Below are 17,688 nucleotides of genomic sequence, written 5' to 3' on the forward strand. Positions count from 1 at the left end.
AAAAATATTGGATATACTATATCTAATATTTGTAATGATAGTACCAGATTTAAGAGCAAGCTTTTTTATTTTAGAAGTGTGAGTAGAGTCGTCATCATTCATCAAAATTTTTAAGTATAATTTGTCACCTAATGTGTATATATATATATATATATAGTTCTTTTTGTGTTATCCCAAATTAGGCTGTACAACATCTACAAATCATTCAAATATATTCAGCGAACCATATTTCCATATAAATATATTAACATGCCAAATCTCCACACTGTAAGTTAGGGTTTTAGAAAACATTTACAAAGAAAACAAACTACAGAAATCCTTAACCTCTAAAGGTATATATACATTCAAAATACATGACTATACCCCAAAATGCCAAAATAGTTAAAACACAATTTTATGATCCACCCAAGAACATACAGTCCCAACAAGAAATTTGGGTCTAGCATATTTAGGATCTACAAACTCCAATAGCATAGCCTCCAACAAATACCTTCTCGAAAATTATCACAATCGAATCAAAAACCATTTAAAGTGTAAGTCACCCAATTTTGCATAGTACGATCACAACAAAAAAAGAAGATCAATATTTGAGATATAACTAACTGATTTTAAAAAAAATGTTAAATAAAGGAATCAGATAAAGCCTAATAAGTAGTGTAGATAATGGGTAATAGAAATGCAAGCTTCATATTTTGAATATTTTGCAAATGTTTGATCGACACCGAGTTTTTCATTGCTTGATCCCCAAATCTTCTACGGAGTTCTTGACAACACGTGTGTCTATGATGTGAGTGCAACATATGACACTTAGGGTGATGTGAGGTAATTTCTATTTATTTTTTAATTTTTTAAGAGTTGCCACCAATCATGAGTTTCTAAATATAATTGGTCATCTATATCTCACTCATTTAATTCTTAATTGACTAAAGGATTCCCTAAGGGCTTCTAAGCTAAAAAAAAGGAAGTGTCTCGAACTAAAGACATGGACTCAAAAGGTCGTTTACATGTAGGGAATGTATTAAATACTCCATAGACCCTATCCTAAGGATAATAACCAGTTACGATTTAAAGATAATGAATCACTATATGATTTTTAAATAGAACTAATTCACTTGTAACTAGTTGTTTAGAAAGAAAAGTCTACTTATTATGAGGATGACCATAAGTCATAATTCTTTTGCTTTGTTCTCTGTAACCCATTTACTCATCTTTTTTTAATTAAAAAATCGTACCGCTATGCAATAAATCTTAATGGGGGTTAAGGTTTATTACTTACATGGGTTGCTTGCTCCCATGGGTTTCCTTCCGGCCAAGTACGAATTAGATTATTCAAGTTTTGGCAACACTCAAACTACAAAACTAATTAAATTGCATTAATTCCTTGTGTTCTTTTTTTTTTTTCTTATTTTCTCTTGACTTCTTTGTAATAATTTTTAATTTTAACATGATATCAAATTTATGTCTCGCATTTTTAACATATGCTTACAAGATTGGCAACTTTTAATCTTGATTAATCGTGGGTAGAGGAAGCAAAGCTAATAGAGTTGTATAGCTGCTTACTGAAAAAGGAAGAAAAGGAAGCAGAGAAGATAATTCAGATATTGGATCAATGAGATCTCTGAGATAAGATTCAAAAATGATGCTCAGTTACAATTTCGTGTTGGAGATTATGATTGTTTCCATGGGCTGAACGACTTTGATAATCAAACATTTTAACTTTTAAGAAGTAAAGTGGTGCAAAACCTATCTAGGCGGGGGCTACAGTGACATATACCAATAACTCTCTTATTACATATATATTAGAGGTGAGGGCAGTGCCAGCTCAATGGGTGAGCTAAATAGGCAACCGCCTAAGGCCCCCAATGAAAAAAATCCCCTAAATTTTTACCAATAGGGATATTCCTATACGAATAGAAGTATTAATTAAGCCCTAAATATTCACCAAAAAATAAAAAAAAGTAGTTGTTTTTTATCAAAGAAAAACTATTTAAAGAAAATATTTTCATTGAATGGGTCAATCATTTAATCTCTCACACATAAATATTAAAAGAACTCATTAATCTTACACTAGTAAATAAATTTATATTCAAATTCTATTTAGAAATATCAAATATATAACTTTATTAAAATTTTCGATCATAATTTTTTAGTATTTGGTTACTTCATTCAATGAATAGTGTTTATTTTAGTTGTATAGTCATTGAATAATGCGATGGGTTCGTTTTAATTTGTAATTTTTTTTTCTAAAAAAATAGATTTCAAATGAAAAAAAAAGTTAAATAAATATTCTATTAATATTCAAAATATAAGAATAGACCTCACTTGAAGTTGTTGCCTTAAGCCCCACAATACCTTGAGCCGACCCTGGGTGAGGGTAAGCTAGTAAAACCTGGTTTTGTATAAAAAAATTACGGGTATTGTTTATTTTGTGAGTTTAATAGAATCCATGTTACCAAGATTGGAATTTTGTACATATTAATAGAATTCATTTGAGAACAGTTTATTTAGCTGAATCGGAAAATTTTTTACTGAAAGTATTGTAGATAAAGATAAAAGTTAGCTGAATAATACAGTAAGATCCATGAATAGTACCAAAAAGTGCAGTGTAACTCATGAATAGTAGCAAAAATAAGCTAAAATTGTAAATAAGCTAAAATTTTCAGCTTGTCCCAAACAGATATTCTAGTAAATTAAGTATTCTCAAATATACATGCATGAATGAAGTGGATTGTAGGGAAAATTTAAGTCATTTAATTTCCAATTGGTGCTTCCTTTGAAAATACTCAAATAGTATGCATTGGAAGATTGGGAGGTTTAACTGATCCAGTAGGTAGGTGTCCTAGGCATTGGTATTTTGTTAGCCCAATGTTCGAAATATTTTTGTGATTTAAAATTATGTTATCAAGGAGTGGAAGTACAGGTATGAAAAATTAAATTCTCAATTAAATGGAGGATTTCTTGTTCAAAATTGAGTAGGTCCGAAAAACCCCATGGCTAGGAAATTCGAAACACTGAGCTATCTACTCATGTTGACGTACCTTAGTGCATTTAGTGCTTTGAGTACATTTTGTCATTTTTGTTTGAATTTATGGAAGGAGATATAAAAAAGGTCATGGTTGGGACTTGGGAGTAGAGTAGGTGGTAGACATTGAGGATTTTCGGAGTATGTGAAGTTTAGGCGCTGGAAAGCCATCCTTGAATGGGGAGAAATTTGTTGCGAGTACCCAGTTTTGTGATGTTTTAGGCTCTTGTTTTTTCGGCTCGGGCACTAAGGTAAGGAAATTATGTTTTAAAGATGTTCGGAAGGTCATTTCACTATTTGAAAAGCTTATATTTCATTAAATTGATTTAATACGAACATTATGTACATATTAATTTTTTTTTTCTCAAAAATAAAGGCAATTAAACTAGTGAATATGTTATATAAATTATATTTAAATTTTATGGAAGATGATTAGTTTGAGAAGAAAGATTTCTTTTCATGATCAAGTCATATTGTATGTTGTAAACGAAAAGCGTAATTTATTCTAGGCAAAAATGCAAAACTAACCCTTTAACTTTTAGTTTTTGTCATTTCAGTCCTCTAACTTTGAGTTTTGTCATTTCAGTCTTTTAAGTTTCAATTTTTGTCAATGTAGTATTCTGTTAGGTCTCAATTACTACTTCCGTTAAGTTTGGCCCTTTTTTTTTTTTTTTGAAAATAATTTTTGCAATTAAAAGAAAATAAAAAAAAAAGCTTGGGAAAAAAAAAAAAAAAACATGGAACTGGAAGGTCCCCTTCAGTCTTCATCCTCAGCCTCCTCGTTCTCTGCTCTCTCTCTCTCTCTCTCTCTCTCTCTCTCTGTAGCACACCAAAAATACTAATTAAACCCACGGCAAAATAATATCCTCACTCCTCAACCAAAAAGCCCTAAACAGATTCTGAAGCCAGTAAGCCACTTGTCCACCGAGTCGACAGCCGCCATGGATAGCGAGGATGGAACTTAGCAACCGCACCTAGTGCTCGCTCACAAGCTCTTCCTCCTGAGGCACCCGGATGTCCAGGACATCGAAAAGGTCCGCCTCAAAGATGAGGTCTTCACCGCCGTCAAATCCGACGGTAACTCACCGCCGATTCCTCAACGATTCTCTCCGAGTCATTCCTCCAATTCCACCTCACATTACTTTTTTTTGGTTTTTGTTTTTGTTTCTGTGTAGATATGGCTCTGTTCTACGAAACCCTAGTGGCCGATTCGGTGTTAGAAAGTGATCAGGGGCTTCTTCACAAGCTAAAGAAGGTGGGTAACTCAAATGGAGCTGTATTAGGTTACCTTCTGCGAGCATGGGTTGATGGGCTTGGTGGTGCTGTGCCAGATCGTGACCATCGATGGGATTGCGGCTCTCTTTGGTGCGGTGTTTGCTTTGGGGTTTGTTTGTGCGTTATGGGTTGGTTTGTTGAAATATTGAGGTTTTGTGGTTGTCTGCTTTAAAACATAATGCATACATGATGGTGGATTTGAGAGAGAGAGACCGATCTTGAGAGAGAGAGCAGAGAACGAGGAGGCTGAGGATGAAAACGGAAGGGGACCTTCCAGTTCCATGTTTTTTTTTTTTTCCCAAGCTTTTTTTTTATTTTCTTTTAATTACAAAAATTATTTTCAAAAAAAAAAAAGGGCCAAACTTAACGGAAGTAGTAACTGAGACCTAACAAAATACTACATTGACAAAAATTGAAACTTAAAAGACTGAAATGACAAAACTCAAAATTAGAGGACTGAAATGACAAAAACTAAAAGTTAGAGGGTCAGTTTTGCATTTTTGCCTTTCTTCTAATTTCAAGCCCAATCAACCATCTAAGTTACTAGGGTTTCGTGCCACTAAAGCCAACCTAAAAAAAAAAGGCCTAGTGAATGTGATTAAAGACTTTTGGAGAGTCGTGTTTTTGATCTAGGTTATTTGTACCAAGCTCTCTCAACACATCATCTATAGATCAAGATTGAAGAAACTAAAGATCCAATGAACCAAAAGTAACTGGATTTAGAATTCTCAAGTAGATGGAACAAAATTTTCAAGTGGTTACTTAGAAGCATGAGCGGGAAGTTTACATACAGCAGTTCAAATACAGAAGTAGTCCATGGATTTGTATCTGTGTTAGGTGGTAATAACAGTCAATTCTACAGGTGACAACAATTTAGAATAGGGTTATAATATATGGTAAAACACTACTCATAGGTTCATCACTAGCAAACTATCTTATATTGAAAGCAATGTGAAGATTCTTGTTACGTTTCAAAAGTTTTAATTATCAAGAAAACTTTAAAACTGTACTCATCCAAGCATAGTTGATATCAAGAGAAGCCCAAACTTTAAAACTGTACTCATCACGTATGGAAGCCAAAATCTCATCCAATAAGAAATTAAAGGGAGACACCCTAGAAGAGGAGAGTTTTTAAGGGAAAAGGGTTTTAAACTAAAGCCCATCAATGACAAAAACATATTGAATGATTATAAATAGAGAAGTATTACCAACGAGTACTGGAAGTGCTTCTCCTTCTTCAATTGATTCTTGGGGTTCTTCAGTTGCTTCATCACAACAATGACTAATAACAAATGTACGTTTTTAGATCCCTTAAAATACAATCAGATTAACCTAGTCAATTAGTCAAGTGATTACTTAGTCAAATTATTCAAATCTAGGTTAACACAAATATATCATATCATTGTAAAGTGCGGAAAATAAATAACACAATGATATAATAACCTAGGAAAACCAAACCGGTAAAAAACTTGGAGAGGATTTAACCTAACTATCCTTAAGGTAAAACAAATCCACTATAGAGAATTGAAGTTTACACAATAGCGACTTAGACCACTAACATCCTATTGCTACCTCGAGTAGGAAACTTACTACCACGACCACGTGATAGCTCCGAGTCCACAGACTACTTCTCTCTTGGATTCATAGCAAGCACAAGTACTCCCACTTGTGTATCTTTAAGCTCTTTATTTAGCAACCGAACTGATCATCAAGCTCTTGACATAATCTTGATTCTTGATAACCCTAAGTATATGTGAAGGAAAACATCTCTAGATCTCACAAGAAATTCACATACATAGCATAAACAACAAAATATGGCTAGGGTTTTTCCTTTTATACTTAAGGCAAAAAATAAAACCCTACACATCAAATGGGCTTGGGTTGTGTTGGAAATTTCTGCAGAAAAACAATCTGTACAAACTTCGATCGATTAAGTCTAATTCTCAATCGATCGGCCAGGTAGATTTACACAGTAAATCCTACAATACACTCGATTCCAACTTTACACATAAACATATTTTGAGTAAGTTTAAAACAAGACTAAACGTTTTTATCATAGTTTGCCAACATTACAAAATGAAGTTCTAATACATTTAAACCTAAAGTCTTAGAACCTAACAAACTCCCCCTTTGGCAATCCGTGACAAAACACAAACTAAACAAAATGCTCAAAGTTTACAAAAACAGCTCATTACAATAACATTGCCCAACAAAAACAAATTCAACCTAATTACTATCTATCAGTTGCAAGTGTAGACAGCAGTACAACTGAATCAACCTGTATATTCTTGTAACACTTAACAAACACATAAACGCATGTGTGGAAAATACAAATAAAACAAAATAACTTCTTGATTTCACATAAACATAAACTACAAGACATATATCATGAATAACCTCATAAATATAAATCAATAATCAATGTAGCACAATATGAAACAAGAAACAAATATAAATACATCATAGTATCTCCCCCTATCATAGACAACTCAAATAAATCAAAATACATCATGAGCCAAAACAAATATAAATACAAGATGAAGCACCTAGATACAATCTAAAGCTTCACAACTCCAAAAACAACAAAAACTCCCCTTATCAACAAAATCTCCTATCCATATGTACTCCCCCTTTTTTGTGACGAATTGCCAAAGGGCAATCACTCATCATCAAAAGGAGGTGGTGGAGGTGACCATCGAATACTCGCCAAATCTACTCTCAAGGACTAAAGTTCAGCAAGCACGTCCACCAAAAGCTGACCATGAGTCGCCTGAACAATCATGACAATCTCCAACATACGACGAATGTCCGAATCATCCAAAGTAGAAGGTGGAGGAGTAGCAACAGCAATTGGATCCACATAGGCATTAGCAACCAGATCACTTGTAGGAGGAGGAGGAGGAGGAGGTGCAATACCCAAAGAGGAAGAATTTACTCTAGGGCGTTTAGAGGTAGCTCGCCTTTGAGCAGCTCTCTGCCGAAGGAAAGTGGCACCTATAGGAGCTATAATATGCATAGGCTCAGAAGCAAGACTCTAATCCTAATTGTAGCAAAATCCTATGAATAAAAACAGGGAAGAAAAAAGCATGAGCAGAAGAACTACTCCTATGAACCACAACCAAAGAACAAATGAAAAGATGAGGAAAACTTATAGAAGCGTCTGTGACAAGAGCATACAAAAATGCACATCTCTCTAAAGGAATAGTATGCAAATAAGAGATGGGCTAGATCGAATGGCAAGAAATCCAAAAAAAGAGATAATGAATCTCGGTCAACTCATGAGAGGTGATCCAAGGATCAGAACCCCACTAGATAAAAGATCCAGTAAGATATGACATGATGTCATCTAGGGGAGGAGACTCATTGTAAGGATAGATGGGATGCTGGACCTTAAGCACCCTAAAAGTAGAGGCCATTACCGTAGGAGTAATGATGTACTCTTCACCCCGTATCCAACTCTTCACATACTAAGTGTTGGAATCATTGGAGTGGACAAGGAGGTTCGAGTAGAACTCTCTGATCAAGGTAGCTGGTGGAGGATGATCAACATCCAACAAAGGCAACCAGCCCCTAAGCTCAAAGTTTCTCCTAATCTCCAGGTCTAGCTCATCTAAAACTACTTTCCGCTCAGCCCACACATTCCTAAGAATGTTCAGCTTCTCAAACCTCTCTTGGTTTTTCTCACTTAGAAACCGCTCACTATAAAAGGTAGGAGAAGAAGAAGAGATGGATGTCCTATTGGCTCTAGTCTTCCTAACCATGATTCTAAAGATTAGAAAGGATAGATAGAATAAAGACAAAAGACAAAAGACAAAACAAAGAAAAACCCAAGAGCAGACTACATCAGACACAGTTAGAGCAAAAACAATATAGAAAATAACAATTTATATGATGCATGAACAGAATTAACACATGATGCATGCTCTAATGCAATGAGAAAAAGTTCAATTTCATTGTAAAATCACAAAATTGGCTTGAGCATGGAGTTTATATCCAAAAACCCCAAATTTTGAAAACCTACTTTCACAAATTTCAATAAACTGACCAATTGATCATTACACAAGATAGAGAACATATTATAATGATCAAATTAATCAATCTAACAAGCCAATTTCATCAAATTATGCTCAATTTAACAAAATCCCTAATTAGGGTAGTTTCAAGCCCTAGAAAATCCAGTTTTTCCCAATTCATCAAATTGATCAAATTAAACCTTAAAGAATAGTTTACTATCATCCAACAACAAAAACCCATTGATTAATTTTGAAAGAAAATAACTAGAACATCAAAAACCCCAAATTTTTTATGAAGTCCAAAAATTCTCCCTTAAATGCATGAAAAATGAAAAGAAACTGAAAAAGGAAGGGCAAAAAGGTCTTACTGACCTTAGAAGTCAAAAACCCTTGAAGAAATTTGAGGGAAAACGACAAAAAATATTTATGTTAAAGGGTAAGGTTAAATATTTAAATTTGATCAGGTAAACTAAACAGATATCTTTGAAAGTAATTAGAAACAATCTATGTTAAAGGGTAAGGTTAAATATTTAAATTTAGGGATAACAAATCTATTTTCACTAAACCCTAAACCATACATTATTTGTACGGATTTTCAGGAATTGCAGAAAATTTGAATATCCATAATTATGAAAATTCAACCAGAAATTGTATACATTAGATGTACAGATTGTCTGGATTGGCAGGAAATTTGAATTCTACGGATACGTGGAATATATAGAATTGCATAAATTCAACAGGAAAATGTATACATTAGATATAGGGTTTGTGTGGATTTGCAGAAAATTTGAGTATCCATAATTGTGCAAATTCAATAGGAAATTGCGTACATTAGATGTTTAGAATGTCTAGATTTGCAGAAAATTTGAATATCTAGAATTACGTAAATTCAACTGGAAATTGTGTACATTAGATGTACAGATTGTCTGAATTTGTAGAAAAATTTAAATTTTGCAGATACGTTGAATGTACATAATTGAGAAAATTCAATGGGAATACAATAGATGTACAGATTGTCAGGAATTACAGAAAATTTGAATATTCAGAATTGCATAAATTCAACTAAAAATTGTGTACATTAAATGTACGGATTGTTTGGATTTGCATATATTTAAATTCTGCAAATACGTTGAATGTATAGAATTACGCCAATTCAATGGAAAATTGTGTACATCAAATGTACAAATTGTCTAGATTTGCCAGAAAATTGAACATCCAGAATTTTGTAAATTCAACAGGAAATTTTGTATATTAGATGTACTTGTCTGGATTTGCAAAAAATTAGAATTCTGTGGATACGTTGAAAGAACATAATTGCATAAATTCAACGAAAAATTGTGTAAATTAGATGTATAGATTGTCTAGATATGCCAAAAATTTGAATATCCAGGGTTGCGTAAATTAAACAAGAAATTGTGTATATTAGATGTACGAATTGACAAGATTTGTAGAAAATTTTCATTTTACGGATACGTTGAATGTACAAAATTGCGTAATTTCAACGGGAAATTGTGTACATTAGATGTACGGATTGTATAGATTTGCAGAAAATTTGAATATTTTTAATTGCATAAATTCAATAAGAAATTGTGTACATTAGATATACGGATTGTCTGGATTTGCTGAAAATTTGAATATCCAGAATTGCGTAAATTCAACGAAAAATTGTGAACTCTAGATGTATGGATTGTTAGGATTCGCAGAAAATTTGAATATCCAGAATTGTGAAAATTCAACAAGAATTTATGTACAATAGATATACAGATTGACTAGATTTGCAGAAAATATTAATATCCAAAATTGCGTAAATTCAACAAGAAATTGTGTATGCTAGATGTACAAATTGTCAGGATTCGCAGAAATTTTGAATATCCAGAGTTGCGTAAATTTTATAGGAAATTGTGTACATTAGATGTACAAATTAACTAGATTTGTAGAAAATATGAATTCGGCAAATATGTTGAACTTACAGAATTACGTAAATTCAACGAAAAATTGTGTACATTAGATGTATAGATTGTATGGATTTGTGGAAGATTTGAATATCTATAATTGCGTAAATTCAATGGGAAATTGTGTACATTGAATGTGCATTATTGCAAAAATTCAACAGGAATACAATAGACGTATGGATTTTTTGGATTTGAAGAAAATTTGATTATCCAAAATTGCATAAATTCAACTGGAAATTGTGTACATTAGATGTATGGATTGTCTGGATTTGCATGATATTTGAATTCTACAAATATGTTAAATGTATAGAATTGCATAAATTAAATAGGAAATTGTGTGCATCAGATGTAGGGATTGTCAATATTTGTAGAAAATTTGAATATCCAAAATTACATAAATTCAACAGGAAATTATGTACAATTGATGTACCGATTGACTGGATTTACGTAAAATTTGAATTTTGCGAATACATTGAATATGTATAATTGCATAAATTCAACAGGAAACTTTGTGCACTAGATGTACAGATTGTCTGGATTTGCAGAAAATTTGAATTTCTACAAATATGTAAATTCAACCGGGAATTGTGTACATTAGATGAACGGAGTGTCTGGATTTGCAGAAAATTTAAATTCTGTGGATACGTTGAATGTACAGAATTGTGCAAATTCAACAGAAAATTATGTACATCAGATGTATGGATTGTCTGGATTTGTCGAAAATTTGAATATTCAGAATTTTGTAAATTCAACAGGAAATTGTGTATATTAGATGTACGAATTGCCTTGATTTGTAGAAAATTAGAATTTTGCGGATACGTTGAATGAACATAATTGCATAAATTCAATGGGAAATTCTGTACATTAGATGTACGAATTGTCTAGATTTGTAAAAAAAATTGAATATCTATAATTGTGTAAATTCAACGAGAAATTGTGTACATTAGATGTACGGATTGACTGGATTTGCAAAAAATTTGAATATCCAAAAATCTGTAAATTGTGTACATCAGATGTACGGATTGTCTGGATTGCAAAAAATTTAAATTTCGTGGATACGTTGGATATCCAGAATTGCAAAAATTCAACTAGAAATTGTGTACATTAGATGTACAGATTGTCTGGATTTGTAGAAAATTTGAATTCTGTGGATACGTTGAATGTATAGAATTGCGTTAATTCAACTGGAAATTGTGTACCTTAGATTTTGGGTTTGTGTGGATTTGTAAAAAATTTTAGTATCCATAATTGCGTAAATTCAACGGGAAATTGTGTATATTAAATGTACGGAATGTTTAAATTTGCAAAAAATTTGAATATCCAAAAATATGTAAATTCAACCGGAAATTGTGCACATCAAATGTAGGGATTGTTTGGATTTGTAGAAAATTTGAATTTTGCGAATACGTTGAATGTACAAAATTGCGAAAATTTAACGGGAATTTGTGTACATCAGATGTACCAATTGTCTGGATTTGTTGAAAATTTGAATATGCAAAATTAAATAAATTCAAATTGTGTACATTAGTTGTACGGATTGTCTGGATTTGCGGAAAATTAGAATTTTATGGGTATGTTGAATAAACTTAATTGCATAAATTCAACTAGAAATTGTATACATTAGATGTACAATTTTTTTGGATTTGCAGAACATTTGAATATCTAAATTGTGTAAGTTCAACGGAAAATTGGGCACATTAGATATACAAATTGACAGATGTGCAGAAAAATTGAATTTTGTGGATATGTTGAATGTACAAAATTGTTTAATTTCAATGAAAAATTGTGTATATTAGATGTACGGATTATATGGATTGGTAGAAATTTTGAATATCCATAATTGCGTAAATTCAATGAGAAATTTTGTACATTAGATATACGAATTGTCTGGATTTGCAGAAAATTTGAATATGCAGAATTTCATAAATTCATTGAGAAATTGTATACAATAGATGTACGGATTGTTAGATTTGCAGAAAATTTGAATATCTAGAGTTGTGTAAATTCTATGAAAAGTTGTGTACACTAGATGTACGTATTGTCTGGATTCGCAAAAAAATTGAATATCCAGAATTGCATAAATTCAATGGGAAATTGTGTACAATAGATGTACAGATTGTCTGGATTTGGAGAAAATTTAAATTTTGCAAATACATTGAATGAACAGAATTGTGTAAATTTAATGGGAAATTTTGTATAGAATCGTGTATGGACTCTCTAGATTTGCAGAAAATTTAAATTCTGTAAATACATTGAATGTAGAGAATTGCGAAAATTCAATGGGAATTTGTGTACATTAGATGTACGGTTTATCTGTATTTGCCGAAAATTTGAATATCCAAAATTACATAAATTCAATGGGAAATTGTGTACAATAGATGTATGGATTGTCTGGATTTGCAGAAAATTTGAATCTCTAGAAATGCGTAAATTCAACGGAAATTGTGTACACTAGATGTAAGGATTCTTAGAAAATTTGAATAACCAGAATTCTGCAAATTCAACAGGAAATTTTGTGCATTAGATGTCAGGTTGTCTGGATTTGCAGAAATTTTCAATATCCAGAATTGCATAAATTCAATAGGAAATTGTGTACATTAGACGTACGGATTTTCTGGATTAGCAGAAAATCTAAATTTTGTGAATACGTTGAATGAACAGAATCACGTAAATTCAACGGAAAATTGTGTACATTAGATGTACAGATTGTCTGGATTTGCTAAAAATTTGAATATTCAGAATTGCATAAATTCAACAGGAAATTGTGTACATTAGATGTATATATGGACTTGATTTGCAGAAAATTTGAATTCTTTAGATACATTGAATGTACAGAATTACGTAAATTCAACAGGAAATTGTATACATTTGATGTACGGGTTGTATGGATTTACTAAAAATATGAATATCCATAATTGCGTAAATTCAACTAGAAATTGTGTACATTAGATGTATGGATTTTCTGGATTTGCAAAAAATTTGAATATCCATAATTACGTAAATTCAACCAGAGATTGTGTACATTTGATGTACAAATTTTTCGGATTAGCAGAAAATTTGAATTCTACGGATACGTTAAATGTTCAAAATTGCCTAAATTTAATGGGAAATTGTGTACATTAGATGTTTTAATTGTCTAGATTTGTGGCAGGCAAACTATAGAAGCGTAGCTCAGAGGCAAAAGACATCTACATTCTGGTGCGAGAATTAATTGCTATGCTCTCAACAAAGGAACTGGAGCCTGGAGGTATGGGCTATGGTTTCCTGGTCCACATGGAATGCTAGAAACAGGTGTCTTTTTGATAAAAAAACAAGTTCAACCTTGCAAGATACTGAGAAGTGCGGGGACACTGTTACAAAACTACCAGTGACTCTGTCAATGTCTGTGTACAATGGAGAAACAATGCCTACGAAAATGTCCTGGAGTTTAGATAAATACTTTAAGCCTAAATTGTATTTGTTGTGGTCTGCTCATGACCATGGTGCTTGTTTTAGTCAGGGGACATGCAGCTGCATGCATTGGCCCACATATCCCCCACTAGTGTACTCTGGTGGATGGTTATGTAATACTTATACTAATAACTTTGAACAAAATTCTATCGTTTACATTCAAAAAAAAAAAATTTCTGGATTTGCAGAAAATTTGAATATCTATAATTGTGTGAATTTAACGGGAAATTTTGGGGATTTGTAAAAAATTTAAATTCTGCGGATACATTGAATGAACAGAAAAGTTGTGTACCTTAGATGTATGTATTGTTTGGATTTGAAGAAATTTTGAATATCTAGAATTGCATAAATTCAATGGGAAATTGTGAACATTAGATATACGGATTGATTGGATTTGCTAAAAAATTTGAATTTTGTAGATACGTTGAATGTACAGAGTTGTGTAAATTCCGTGAAAAATTGTGTACATTAGCTATACGGTTATATGGATTTGCAGAAAATTTGAATATCCATATTTTCATAAATTCAACGAGAAATTGTGTACATTAGGTACAAATTGTTTGGATTTGTAGAAAATTTGAATATCCAGAATTACATAAATTCAATCGAAAATTGTGTACGTTACATGTACGGATTGTCTGGATTTGCAAAAAATTTAAATTCTGCAGATATGTTGAATGTACAGAATGTACTAAATTGCGCTAAAATGTTTTGAGTCAAAATATGATTTTGTGAAGTTTTTGATGAAAATACATATATGACAAGTTCGTTGAACGAAATGCTAATATAACTAAGTTAGAGCATCCGTAGCAGCCGTAACAAATGTGCCAAATGCCAAATATTTGGCACATTTGGCACACCAAATACAAAAAACCCCATTTATCAGATGTTCCAAATCTTATTATTTTTGCCACATGTGAACAATACCCTCACAAATTTGCCACTATACAGACAGCTGTGGCATAAGTTTTTATTATTTTTTATTCCACTTTCTCTCTCATCTCTCCATCAGTCTCACCCTCAAACCCCAATCCTCTCCTCTCAAACCCCACTTTGTCTCTCTGTCTCCCACTCCCTGTTTTTCTCGGCGCCATCGCCCTGCTCGGCCTCGGCACCTCCGTGCTTACCAAGACGCTGATGTTCGCCGCCGCGTTCTCTGCCTTCGGAGATCTGATCCCGTGGCTCATCGTGCTCGCTTTCTTCTTCACCCGCGGGTTCATCAAGATCGGGCTCGGGAACCGAATCGCTTACCAGCTCATCGTTGGCGCGAATCTGACTTTCAACACGATCAAGCAGACGATCGGGTGGACCGATTGGGCCAAGGCAGCGATCATGCCTGGGTTGGTGTCATTGATTGTTGGGGTGATTTGTAATGGGGTTCGGTGGTATGGGTGTGGGGTTTTGATTTGTGGGAGTGGGTTCTAGGTCGTGGTGGTGCAGTGGCGGCGTGGGGTTGTGGTTGTGGCTGGGTATTGATCAATCAAAGATCTCTCTCTGCCTCCAAACCAAAACAGAGCAAGAAACACATCCAAAACCTTAAAATTTTTCAACAATGGCAGAGATTAACGGCTCTCTGCGACAAACCCATCCAGAAAATCCCACACTCCAAACTTTCTTTCGTGCCCTCAACCCCATATCTCTCGTCCTCTCTCAGAATTCAAACTCCAACCAACCCGTCCCTCTCAGACTCACCACAGAGAGCTTTATCATGGAGAGAGGACCCAAGTACGATTTAATTATGGTTCTATGGGTTGTGGGGCCTGGGGCTTCCGATTTGGTGTTGGTGGGTTATGGGTTTGTTTTGAATTGTGTTTTGGGTTGTGGAGGATGTGGTGGTTGTGTGATGGTGGCTATTGGTTGTTGGCAGCAGTATGGTGGTTGTTGATTGTGATTGATGAGTTGTAAATATTATTTTAATGTGTAGGAAATATTATTTTAATGTATAGAATTGAATGATAAAACATCTGATAAATGAGATGTTGTAAATGATGTGGTAAAATAATAAAGTGAGTCTTTGGTGTGGCAAAATGGCATAATTTTTGCCACATCTGCTGTGGATGCTCTTATAGACCAATATGCAAATATGACAAAGTTCCATGACATAATGCGAACATGGGAAATATGATGGCATTCGAATTATTATGAAAAAACAGGCCATGGACCTTTTTATTAATATCTGGGCTAAAACTTATTAAAAAGTGAGATGGGTTAATTTTAAAGGTGTCCTAGGCAGTTTATGTTTCCGATCTGGGCTAGGCTCTAAAAGCTGATGGACTTGAACTAGTGAATTGAGATACTAAGCCTGGAGTGAGTTTCGGAATGGGTTAGATTCAGAGGTCTAAACCCATATCATCCTCAGATTGGGCCTAGGGCCCTCATCTGGCCCAAATCTTCCTTAGGGAACCGTTTGGGACCCAGCGAAACGGGTCTGGCTGACTCGCTTCAAAAATCTTTCCCTAGCCTACCGTTTACCTGTATCTTGAACTTCCAGAGCCTTCAGTCTCTCTCACACCCGAGCCTCCATGGCCCAGTACCTTGGACTCATCACTCCGATCACCAGCTCCACCACTACGGTGGTCTTCTACATCTTTGAACCAACTCTCTCAACCTCAAAATCTCTCTCTAATCCTCGGATCTGAATTCAACCTGCATTATGATTCTAATTATATAATATGATATATATCTCAGTGAATTTTTATCGGAAAAAAAAAAAATGATTGTACATTGTGCAAGCCAAGCTAATTAATTGGTTGATTAGTAACTATTAACTAACAGCCTCCTAACTAACTTTGTACCAAAAAAGTTGTCAATTTTGCTAACTGTTACAAAAGACCCCAGGAACTAACCAGTGGCAGAGAATGGTTGTTGCACCCGGTTTTGGTTTGATGTTTGGTGTGGAGAGGCCCCCCTGGTTCCTAAAAGAAGCGTTTCTAGGTTTGTTTCAAATTGCGTTATGCAAAGAGGCTTATGTTGTGGATTTTATGCATTGGAATTATGAGTTCATTTTATGGGATGTGGTTTTTTCAAAGCCACTACATGATTGGGAGTTGGGAAGTCTTTTTATATTCTCATAGTGTTAATCCTCGTGTGGAAGATAAGTTGGTTTGGATTCTTATGAAAGAGTGGTTGTTTTCCTGTTTAAATGTTATTATAAAATCCTCACTTTTGGCGGTGAGGATTCTTTCCCTTCGAGAAGTATTTGGAAGGCAAAAGCCCCTACTAGGACTGTGGCTAAAGAAAGATCCTTAAATTGGATAATTTGAAGAAGAGGATTGTTTGTATTGTTAATTGGTGCTGTTTGTGTAAGAACAGTGAGGAATCAGTGGATCACTTGCTCCTTCACTGTCACTATGCGAGTAGCTTATAGTAAAAAGTTACTTGACATTTTGTTACAAAGAGTACTGCTGCAGATGGTCTTGCATCACGTCCACAATTAACTGTTAATGTGCATACTTGATACTAGTTTCAATTTTTTTTCTTCTTAGTTTTAGATAAATTTATATGATGGAAGGTTATTAGCTGGACTGGTTAAAGAGAAACAGTTAATTGAGCATTCTTTAGGGACCATTTGTATCGCAATCGCATGTTGATTTTCTTTAGGATTCTTTGTAAAATAAACCCACTAATTATATCTATGGATACAACTATTTTCTTTCTTTCTTGTTTAGTATCTTTTTGTCTTCAAAAGTTCCTTGACAAACATATTCCGAAAGGGGGAAAAAGGACACACACACACACAAAAAAAAAAAAAAAAGGATTACCTACATGGACTTGAAATGGTGATATCTTGTGCAAATTAACTGGCTTAGACCCCCCCCCCCCCAATAATGTTGTTTTGAAACGGAGGCATATGGTGGCATGAAATTGTCATCCCTGTTACATGCTTTACTCTAAGGTGTTCTTTGGTTGAAGAGGGAATTAATTGAGAAAAGCATATCACTAGACATTCCTCATGTATGTGTTTGAAGCTTCTCAA

This window comes from Quercus robur, chromosome 4, assembly GCF_932294415.1.
Source record: "Quercus robur chromosome 4, dhQueRobu3.1, whole genome shotgun sequence".
Taxonomy (NCBI): Eukaryota; Viridiplantae; Streptophyta; class Magnoliopsida; order Fagales; family Fagaceae; genus Quercus; species Quercus robur.